A 10,216-nucleotide genomic window follows, 5' to 3' on the forward strand; every position below is an offset into this window, starting at 1 on the left:
GGTGTGTCTTCTTTAATTTCTTTTACCAGTGTTTTACAGTTTTCCTTCTAGATATCTTTCATCTCTTTGGTTAAATTTATTCCTAAGTATTTTTATAGCTATCATAAATGGAGTTTTAAAAATTTCTTTTTCATATTGTTCACTCTTGGCATATAGAAACACTACTGATATTTGTATATGAATTTTGTACCCTTCAACTTTACTGAATTTGTTAATTAGTTCTAAACAGTTGTTTTTTATATTATTTTTAAATGAAGTCTTATATTATTTTTAAAATATAGGTCATGTCATCTGCAAACAAGAACAATTTGACTTTTTCCTTTCCAATTTGGATGTCCATTATTTCTTTCTTTTATCTAATTGCTCTGGCTAGGACTTTCAGGACTATGTTGAATAAAAGTGGTAAAAGTAGATATCCTTGTCATGTGCCAGATCTTAGAGAAAAGGTTTATAGTTTTTTCCTATTCAGTATGATGTTAACTATGGGCTTATCATATATGGTCTTTATTGCTTTGAAATATTTTATTTTATGCCATTGTGTTGAGAGTTTTTTATCATGGAAGGATGTTAAATTTTATCAAGTGCTTTTATGGCATTTATTGAAATGATCATATGTTTTTTGTTCTTCATTCTGTTAATGTGGTACATCAAGTTTATTGGTTAGTGTATGTTGAACCATCCTTGCATCCCTAGGATGAATCCCATTTGATCATAATAAATGATCTTTTTAATGTGTTGTTGAATTCAATTTACTAGTATTTTGTTGAGGATGTTTGCATTCATATTCATCAGGGATATTCGCTTACAGTTTTCTTTTTTTGTTGTGTCTTTGCCTGGTTTTGGTATCCAGGTAATACTGGTCTTCCTAGAACAAGTTTGGAAGTGTTCCTTCCTCTTCTATTTTTTGGAATAGTTTGAGAAGAATGAGTATTAACTCTTACTTAAATGTTTGGCAAAATTAAGCAGTAAAGCCTTTAGGTCCTGGGCTTTTATTTGATGGAAGACTTTTTATTACTGCTTCAATATCACTACTCATTATTGGTCGACTCAGGTTTTCTACTTCTTCATAGTTCAATCTTGGTAGGTTCTATGTGTCCATGAATTTATCCATTTCTTCTAGGTTTTCCAATTTTTTGCTGAATAATCATTCATAATGGTTTCTAATATCCTCATATTTCTGTGAAATTGGTTATAATGTCTTCTTTTTCATCTATGATTTTATTTATTTGGGTGTTTTCTCTTTTTTCTTAGTCTAACTAATAGTTTGTCAATTTTGTTTATCTTTTAAAAAATCAACATTTTCATTTGTTGATCTTTTATTTTTTTAGTCTCAATTTCATTTATTTCTGCTCTGATCTTTATTATTCTTCCCTTCTAGTAATTTTAGATTTGATCTCTTCTTGCTTTTCTAGTTACTTGAGGTGCATTGTTAGGTTGTTTATTTGAAGTCTTTCTATTTTTTGATGTAGGTACTTATTACTATATAATTCTCTCTTAGTACTACTTTTTCTATATTCTATAAGTATTGGTATGGATGCTTTCATTTTCATTTGTTTCAAGAAATTTTTAAATTTCCTTCTTAATTTCTTCATTGATCCATTGTTTGTTCAGAAGCATGGTTTTTAATTTCCATGTATTTGTACAGTTTACAAAGTTCCTCTTGTTATTAATGTCTAGTTATCTTCCATTGTGGTCAGAAAAATATTTGATATGATTTTGATTTTTTTTTAATGTTTTAAGACTTGCTTTATGGCCTAACACATGTTCTATCCTGGAGAATGTTTCATGTGCTGATGAGAAGAATATATATTCTGTGGCATTTGGATAAAATGTTCTGTAAATGTCAATTAGATATGTTTTACCTGGAGTGTGATTTAACCCTGCTATTTCTTTGTTGATTTTCTGTCTGAATAATTTGTACATTGGTGAAAGTGGGGTGTTGAAGTCCCCTACTATTACTATATTGCAGTATGTCTCTTTAAATCTATTAATATTTGCTTTATTTGTAATATTTCAGTGCTTTAGTGTTGAGTGCATATATTTCATCTTCTTGCTGAATGGACCTCTTTATTATTATAAAATGACCTTCTTTGTCTCTTTTTACATTTGTTAACTTGAAGTCTATTTTGTATGATATAAGTATAGCTACTTCTGCTCTTTTTTGGTCTCTATTTGCATGGGATACTTTTTCCATCCTATCACTCTTTATCACTTTATTTTGGAAGTTTAAATACAATACAAAGGGAGAAAAGATGGAGAGGACTTTTAAGTATGTATTTCTAAGAGGATCAGAATATTTTAATTATACTCAATACATAGTATTCTACTTAGACTTTATTTAGAACAACAGCTAGCACTGAGAAACTTGCATTCAATGAGGCTGACTATAGCAGTGAATAAGGAGAAAAAGGGTAGTATGTAGGAAACAATGTCTGAGAAGAACTCAAAAAGAAAATATAAAGGTCACATAAGAATATAGGAGTAAGGTAAATCAGGAGAATGTGGTATCCCAGATGCCAAGTAGGAAAGACTTTTAAGAAGGAAGAAATAATCATTAGTGTTGACTTGCAGAGTGATCGAGTAGAATGATAATTGAAAAATCCCCACTGAATTTGCAACTAAGAGGTCAATTGTCTTGTATCTTGTAGACCAAACCCTATCAGCAAAGGAGGGCATCACTGTGTGATTCAAGGAGGGAAAGGACACAAGGAAGTAGATCATTATAGATTTCTGTTTTGAGAAACTTGGATGAGGAGAATTATTGGATGTCAGTGAGAAAGAATGGGAGTCAAAGGAACTTTTGGAGGTAGGTATGAAAGAGCCTTACGCTTGTCCACAGGTTGAATGCAAGACACTGATAGGGAGAAAGGTATTAGAGATGACAGAGCAAAAGGAGGCAAGGTCCCAAAGTAGGAGTGGGGAAGATCACAGGACTCCTAATGGGATGGCCACCATTACACCAACACTCAGCAAAGATATGGTCCCCTGCTTCATAGACAGAATACAGGATACCATCTTGGGACTCTGTCTACCCCTGGCACACTCTCATAAACACATTTAGATATGTGACTTTTTCTACACACCTTTCTGCCTTCTTTCCTTTCACCTGTGTAAAAGATGTGTCTCTCCTCATGGACAAAATCAATCTCTGTATAAAGGTAAATTAAAATGTAATCAATGTTTATTATGTATATAATTATACAGTCCAAAGAACACAAGTATGAATTAACCTATAATGTGACTAAATATATATATAATAAATATATATTTTGTTACTATACTAATAGAGCAATTACAATGTGATAGATATAAAATACATCACTCTTTTATTCAAATGAAATTTTAATATTGATTAATATAACCATTGGTAAGGTCTTTTATTTAGGATATTTATGACCACATATAAGGCAATTGATCTACATTAACCATATAACCCATCTGTTTAGATAATTCTTCAAATCATCTAAAATACATTTCTTTTTATATTATATGATAATATAGATACAGTCTTTAGCGTCATGGGACAGAAAAGGTGATACAGCCAAAATTCAAGTCAGAGGTCTGATAACAATGGAAAGAAGAAACTCTCTCATCTTTAATTTTAAATACTTTCATATTCACTAAACACTTGATAGTTAAGCGTTAGCCTTAAGCTAAGGTTTACTTTGGGTCAAAAAATAAATAAAAATAAAAGGCGTGCTTTTAGAGATAAAATATGTCATTACCAATGCCAAATCATGAGAATGACTACCATATAACTGTCATTTAACAGTCTATATTCACTTCCTTATACATTCTACAAATGTTCTTTAGTGCCTACTAGTGAGAGACACTGTGCTAGGGAATGGAGATACAAAAGTAAATAGAATACTGGCTCTTTCAGGAATTTACAATCTGATAGGAGTAAGAACATGTTCATAATTAGTGATTATAGAGATATAATATACAATGCTATAAGAGAAGTATGATATAAAGAAATTACAAATATATATTGAAACAATATATTCTTTGATCAAAAATTTTACCTCTGGAAATCCATATTAAGGGCATAATCTGAAATAGAAGAGGAAAAACTCAATACAAAAGATAATCATTATATTGTAATTTTCTATGTACATATTAGTCAGGATAGAGTTAACTATGCTGTAATAACAAATAACCCCCAAATTTCAGTGGCTTAAGAAATGGCACAATCCAATTTGGATTGTAGGGCTTTCCTTGCCAGCTTTTCTCTAACAAGTGAATCAAGGATCCAGATTCTTTCTACAATGAATTAATGGCTTCAATGGTTGGAACATGTGACTTTCAAGGGAAAAGAACAAAAGGTTGAAGGATCGTTCAGAGTGCTATTAAGGATAAGCCCTTAAAAGAGGCTCATATCACTTTGCCTACATTCCATCAGCTGTACCTCAGTCACATTGGCCCCAACCTAACTGTAAGGGAGGCTGTAAAATGTAATTTTATTATATGCCAGAAAGACAAAATAGCGTGGTGAACACAAAGCCTTGTGTTTGCAATATAGTGTTAATAAATTATTCGATGTATGCAATAACAGTTGCAGACAATAATAGTTGCAATAACAGTTGCAGACAATAACAGTTTTTGTTATTAGTATAATGTTTAATAAAAATTTAGCATACAAGGTATATCATGATTGAAAAAAGGTATATCTCAAAAAGACTTGCAGGAAATATGCTAAACTATTAACAGTCATAGGGAATAAAAATAATTTTTAAATTTTTCTACTTGAATTTCCACATTTTCTATAAAAATGTATTTTTATGATGGAAAGTTAAATGAGTTTTTAAAGTTTCTTTAAAGGAATATTATATTAATAGCAATTACTATACTACTAGGAATAACTGTAAATCAGATACTCTGGAGAAGTTGCAAAGAGGGAAGAGGGAATGAGATAGGTAGGAGATTAGGATTGCATAGCTTTTGCAGATAAAAGCAACAGACAGTGGGCATTTTCACCTGTTAACCACATGTGAACATCAATAATCATTCATGTAAGAAGGCTGGAGCCCCTGTGAGGCACAAAAGCCTGGAGTTTATGCAAGAGCAGAGAGTGGGTGGCAGAGTAGCCTCAGTGTTAGGTCATCATACATGAAACTAAAGATATACAAACCATTGTGTAAGAGAAAATGTTGGAATAGTTTGCCTCAGTGAATGTAGTACTGGGTAAAGGAATAAAGTTTCCTTCTAGAAAGATGTCCAAATCAATGCCACACCTCAGCATTCACAGCAAATTTCTACATGTACATTTGGATATTTGATTTCAGGTTTACTGCACTGTGAGTTATTTTTGTCCTGTGTACTGATTACAGAAAGCATGTGTAATTAAAGTCCTGTACAGAGAACCATGGAGTCTTATGTACTTGCAGTCTAAAATAAACATAAACACAATGACTTGCAGCTCACGAGTATAGAAAACCCTTTCACTGACACTTAAATGCACTACAGGTCACTGTGAATATTTCATCTATCTATTCTTTATCTACCTTTTTCTTCAAGAGTTAAACAATCTATTATTTGTTTTGTTAGATTTATTATTTCAGTACCAATTTAGCCTTCTTTTTCTTCCATGTAATCTGTTTAGGAGCGTTTTCTACTTCAGATATCTCTACTGCCCCCCAATACTCTCCAAAATAATCTTCAAATATTGCCTATCTTGTTCATTCATTCAAATTTACTGAAGGTCTGGGTGTCAAGCATTGCACAAGACTCAGTGGCACAAAGATAAGACCCAGTCACTCACTTCATGAGCTTATAGGTTCACAAAGGTGAAGGATAATATAAGAAAGTAACTTTAAAAATTAGAAAGCAACAAAAAAAATCTTCGGCACAGTATGATAAGTGTATGTAAAGGCACAGGATACTGTGGAAACCTGGAAGAAGAAATAAAATTAGAACAATTGGGGTTAGAGAAGACAACCTGGGAAATGATGCCTTAGTAGAGACTGGAAGACCAAGAAGGATTTAGTGACGTGTGAGGGACGGGGAAAAGGAAGGCGTTGAGAGCAGAGAACTAACAGCAAACAGAGGTGTGAAAAGCATAGTTTGTTTGGGACACTGCAAATATTACCTCCTCCCTAAAATTCAAGATACATAGGAGAAAGTGGCAGGCAATGAGACCAAAAAAGTGACAAGATCATATCGTGTTCTATATGTCAAGCTGGGTATTAGACTTTTAACCTGAAAGTCATGGGCGGGTAACTGAAGAATGTTAAGCTATGGGGATCAGCAGGAAGGTGAAGGAATAAGGAGACACAAGTAAAAGTACAGGCATTAGTACTGTGGTGAAGGCCTAGGGCAAGCCCCACCCAGATGTTGAGATGACACTTTAAGGAGGTAAAGGGCTATGTTAGAGTCAGGGAGGAGAAAATATTTTTCAAGAACTGGGGTTCAGGGAAGCAGCACAAGTTTCCTGCATGTTCCGACTTCATGGTTAGACCTTTCTTAACTAGAAGGTATTGGTGATGGTTCTTCCAAACCTATATTCACTCCAGATCTACCTCTAGAAGAAAAACAATCAATAATACAAAAAACACAGGGAATACCTGCAAAGCCATCATTAGTAATATTCCTTATATTTGTGCAACAAGGAAATGGGCAGTTTAAACTGTAATTTACAGTTCAAAAGACAATTTGCATTTCCAAAGAGACCTTTGTGGGATTCTTCTAAATCATAAGTTCCACTCCAGAAGGAATCTCCAGCCCAGCATCACAGTGGGTGCCTGGATGGTCACCATTTGTTAGAAGGAAGAGTGGAGAGTTATGCTTTTATCTTATGCATTTTTCTAAACTTAAAATGGGCCCAGGTCTTATCACCTTACTATCTTCCTTAGGGGCTGACACAATGCCTAAGACCTAGTTTATTTAAAATAATAATTATCTGTTGATAATTACAGCTCACTTTCACATCTGTCATATTAGTTTAAGTATGCATTCTAAATATAGTTTTTACTTTGAAACAAAGTTACTGAATATCACTTCCAATGACATTTTCTCCAAGAAAATTGCTCTGAATCCTTGCAGTCTTTCTTCAAGTAATGGCTCAGCTTGTGTTACTGCCCCACAGGAGCTTGTTGTGTGCAATGACCACTGGATTAGTGTATGCACCACACCAAGGGTGAGTGTTATGTGAAATATATGCATTAGAGTTCTATTAATATTTGAGATAAAAAGCATTTTTTCAAAATAATGCATATATTATAATATATATGATGATGTGTATATATATATTAAAATATATATGATATATATCACTCAAAAATAGAGAAAGAATAAAAAGAAATGTTACAGCATTCCTGCAAAGTGTTGCAAAATGACTGAACACTCTACTGATCCATGTTATCACCAGCAGTAACTCACCAAACACCTACATTGTCCAGGCTACTGCAAAGAATACAAAAAACCATAGACAACATTGCCTTCTCTCCAGGCAAGGCATGAATACATTTAGAGAATCACCAAAACTCAAGGCAGATCATGGCAAGTGACAAACATTTGATGTATACTACCATAAACACATGATAAAAGGTTTGAGGGTGAAGTTTTACAAGGGTGGAAAAAGCAAAGAGTGGAAGAAAGTATCCTAAAAGGGAGAAAATAGAAGCAATATTAATAATTAAAGAGCTTTGATGCCATGCTAAGAAATTCAGACTTTGCACAGTATCCTGTAAGTTATAAGGACCCCTGAAGGGTTTTAAAGAAGCAGCAACTTGATTTAAAAGGCATTTAAGCAGGCATGTAATGTAGTTTAATGATAGACACAACTCCTTTCTTATAAGAGAGAAAATAGGATATAATAAAAATTTGTTTAATCCTAGATCAACACAACAGTTTATATAGTACAATGTATCTAGAGAATACCTCCTATTTATTATCATATAGATCATTAGGAAATAATATTGGTAAGCAATGTCATATTTTAAAAAATGTTTTACTATTCTTGTAGACCTATTGCTTTTGCTAGATGAGCAAAGTAGGGAATGGGCTTGGTTTTCAACATAGCTTGTGTGTCTGGGATGCATCTTCTCGGTTTGCTTTCATGTGAACACAGGTAGATCCAGAGGACAGTTTAAGACATCCACTGGATGTTGATCCTAAAGATGAGGCTGAAAGGTCCAGCCAGATGATTGAAAAGTTCATGTGGGGCAACCTTCACAGTAGCAACACAACACTGGTTGCTAGATAAACACAGGCAGAGGAATCCTGCTTCAGTGATTTGCAGCAATGACGGATGGCAATGGTATTTATGATGTTCCTTTCACCAAGAAGAACACAGCAAATGACTTGGCAAGGTGGAGAAAAAGAATTAGATTCAAATGACAAAAAAAAAAAATTACCTGACACCAGCTGAGATTCCTCTGGAAGGATTGTTCTGAGGCTGCAAATAGCCAGAATGTCTGCAACTTTAATTTTCATAATTTATTAAGAAAAATAGAAAGTGTCTCCTTGCCTAGGCGAGCATTCGGAAGTGAAGGATTTTCCGTAATTTGCGCTGCTATTCCATTCTTCAACCAATAACATTGATTAGGCTGGAAAACACACATAAGTTTTTCCTAAAAGTTTTCTTATAATACCCTTTAGAAAATTGTATCCGCCAATTATACCCACTCAAAAGATGCTCAAGAGGTTTGACAGTTCCGAACCCTTAATATAAAAGTTTTCCTTTTTATTTTGTCTGGGTTCATAAAAACATTGTGTGAAACCTCACTGCCATGCACACTTCCATCAACCCACGATTCTTCTGGAATATAATAAATAAAATAAATAATTTTGTAAATAGTTACTGATTTCTCACTCGCATTGCAGAATAAGAACACCGTGAGAGGCGTGGCCTGGACTTTCTTCTTGGATAATAGCTTCACTGAAACTTGGCACATTTCCAACCCTCCCCAGGGAGCAGCCCTGCCCAGCAGAGCCTGCGACCCCGTGGAGGCCACACCAGGGCCGCTCTAGCTCCATCTACCAAGGTGCTGCCTTCCCTGACCCAGGCATGCCGCCTCCGAGTCAGTGACCGCTTGCTCCTGCTGCTAGCCTCTCACACCTTTCATCTTCACTTGGACTGGGACTTCACCTCTTAGAAAATCCTCTAGAAAGCTGAGCTCTCACAAGGATATGCCAAGGTAGGGGGGGAGGATGTTCTGCCTGCTGAAGCTAGAGGGCAGGATACCCCTCTCTGGTTCTGCACATACTTCCGTTTTCACCTATGTCCACCAAACCCTGGAAGACAACGCTCTCTCTGCCGCCGACTGCTGCAGTTGAACCTTGTGGCAGGCATTTATTTATTTATTTAAATTTCAGGACATTACAGGGGTACAACTGTTCTGGTTACGTGAATCGTAAGGATAAGCAATATGGCATGTTGATTTACTGGTACAAAACATCCACTCAATAGTTGATAATTAAAATCATAGCTGTTGTTACTATTCAATAATCAAAATCTGCATTTTGGCTCTCATATGCTAATGATTGATTGTTTATGAAGCTCACACTATAATGAAAGTATTAAAGGCCATTTGATATTCTAAAATCACAAAGGAAATTAGAAAATGTCATTGTGTTGTAAACCTTGAAGGTCTGTCCTGCATCTTCTCATTGACAAACTTAGCATTTTAATTTGATTCTAGACTTTGTTGTCAATGTGCATTGCTGTACTTGGTGCTCACTTCATTCAAATATCATCTTAAAATTTTATATAAATTTTAATTTTAAGATATATTGCTAGGGTTTTCAAATTATAACAAAATAACTTTTATCTCACCTGACAAAATGTGAACAAACTAGAATAGTCATTACTAGGCATCCTTTAAGAACTGGGACCACAGACCTTTCAGATTTCGAAATCAAATTTAAGCTTTGTCACACTGGGAAAAAAGTGCATGCATGACTTAATTTATAAAAATAACTTTGTTTTTTTATATTTTGCAGTTCAGACTTTGGTAATGTTCCAATATTACTCATTTGGAAAAATAAAATTTATATCACAACTTAAGCAGTGGTGGTAAAATACAAATTTATCCCAACACTAGAATTATGTAAAGATCTTTTCATAAGTGAACATGTACATATATTGCACATACATATTTCTGTTTGGTTAAATCATTAGGGAAAGTTGGTAGGAGGTACCAAATCTATTTTCTCAAGAATCCAGCAGTTATAGTTATAGTGAAGGAATTTAAAGGATATTATGCATCCCTGAAAA

Source organism: Microcebus murinus, chromosome 2 (genome assembly GCF_040939455.1).
Source record: "Microcebus murinus isolate Inina chromosome 2, M.murinus_Inina_mat1.0, whole genome shotgun sequence".
NCBI lineage: Eukaryota > Metazoa > Chordata > Mammalia > Primates > Cheirogaleidae > Microcebus > Microcebus murinus.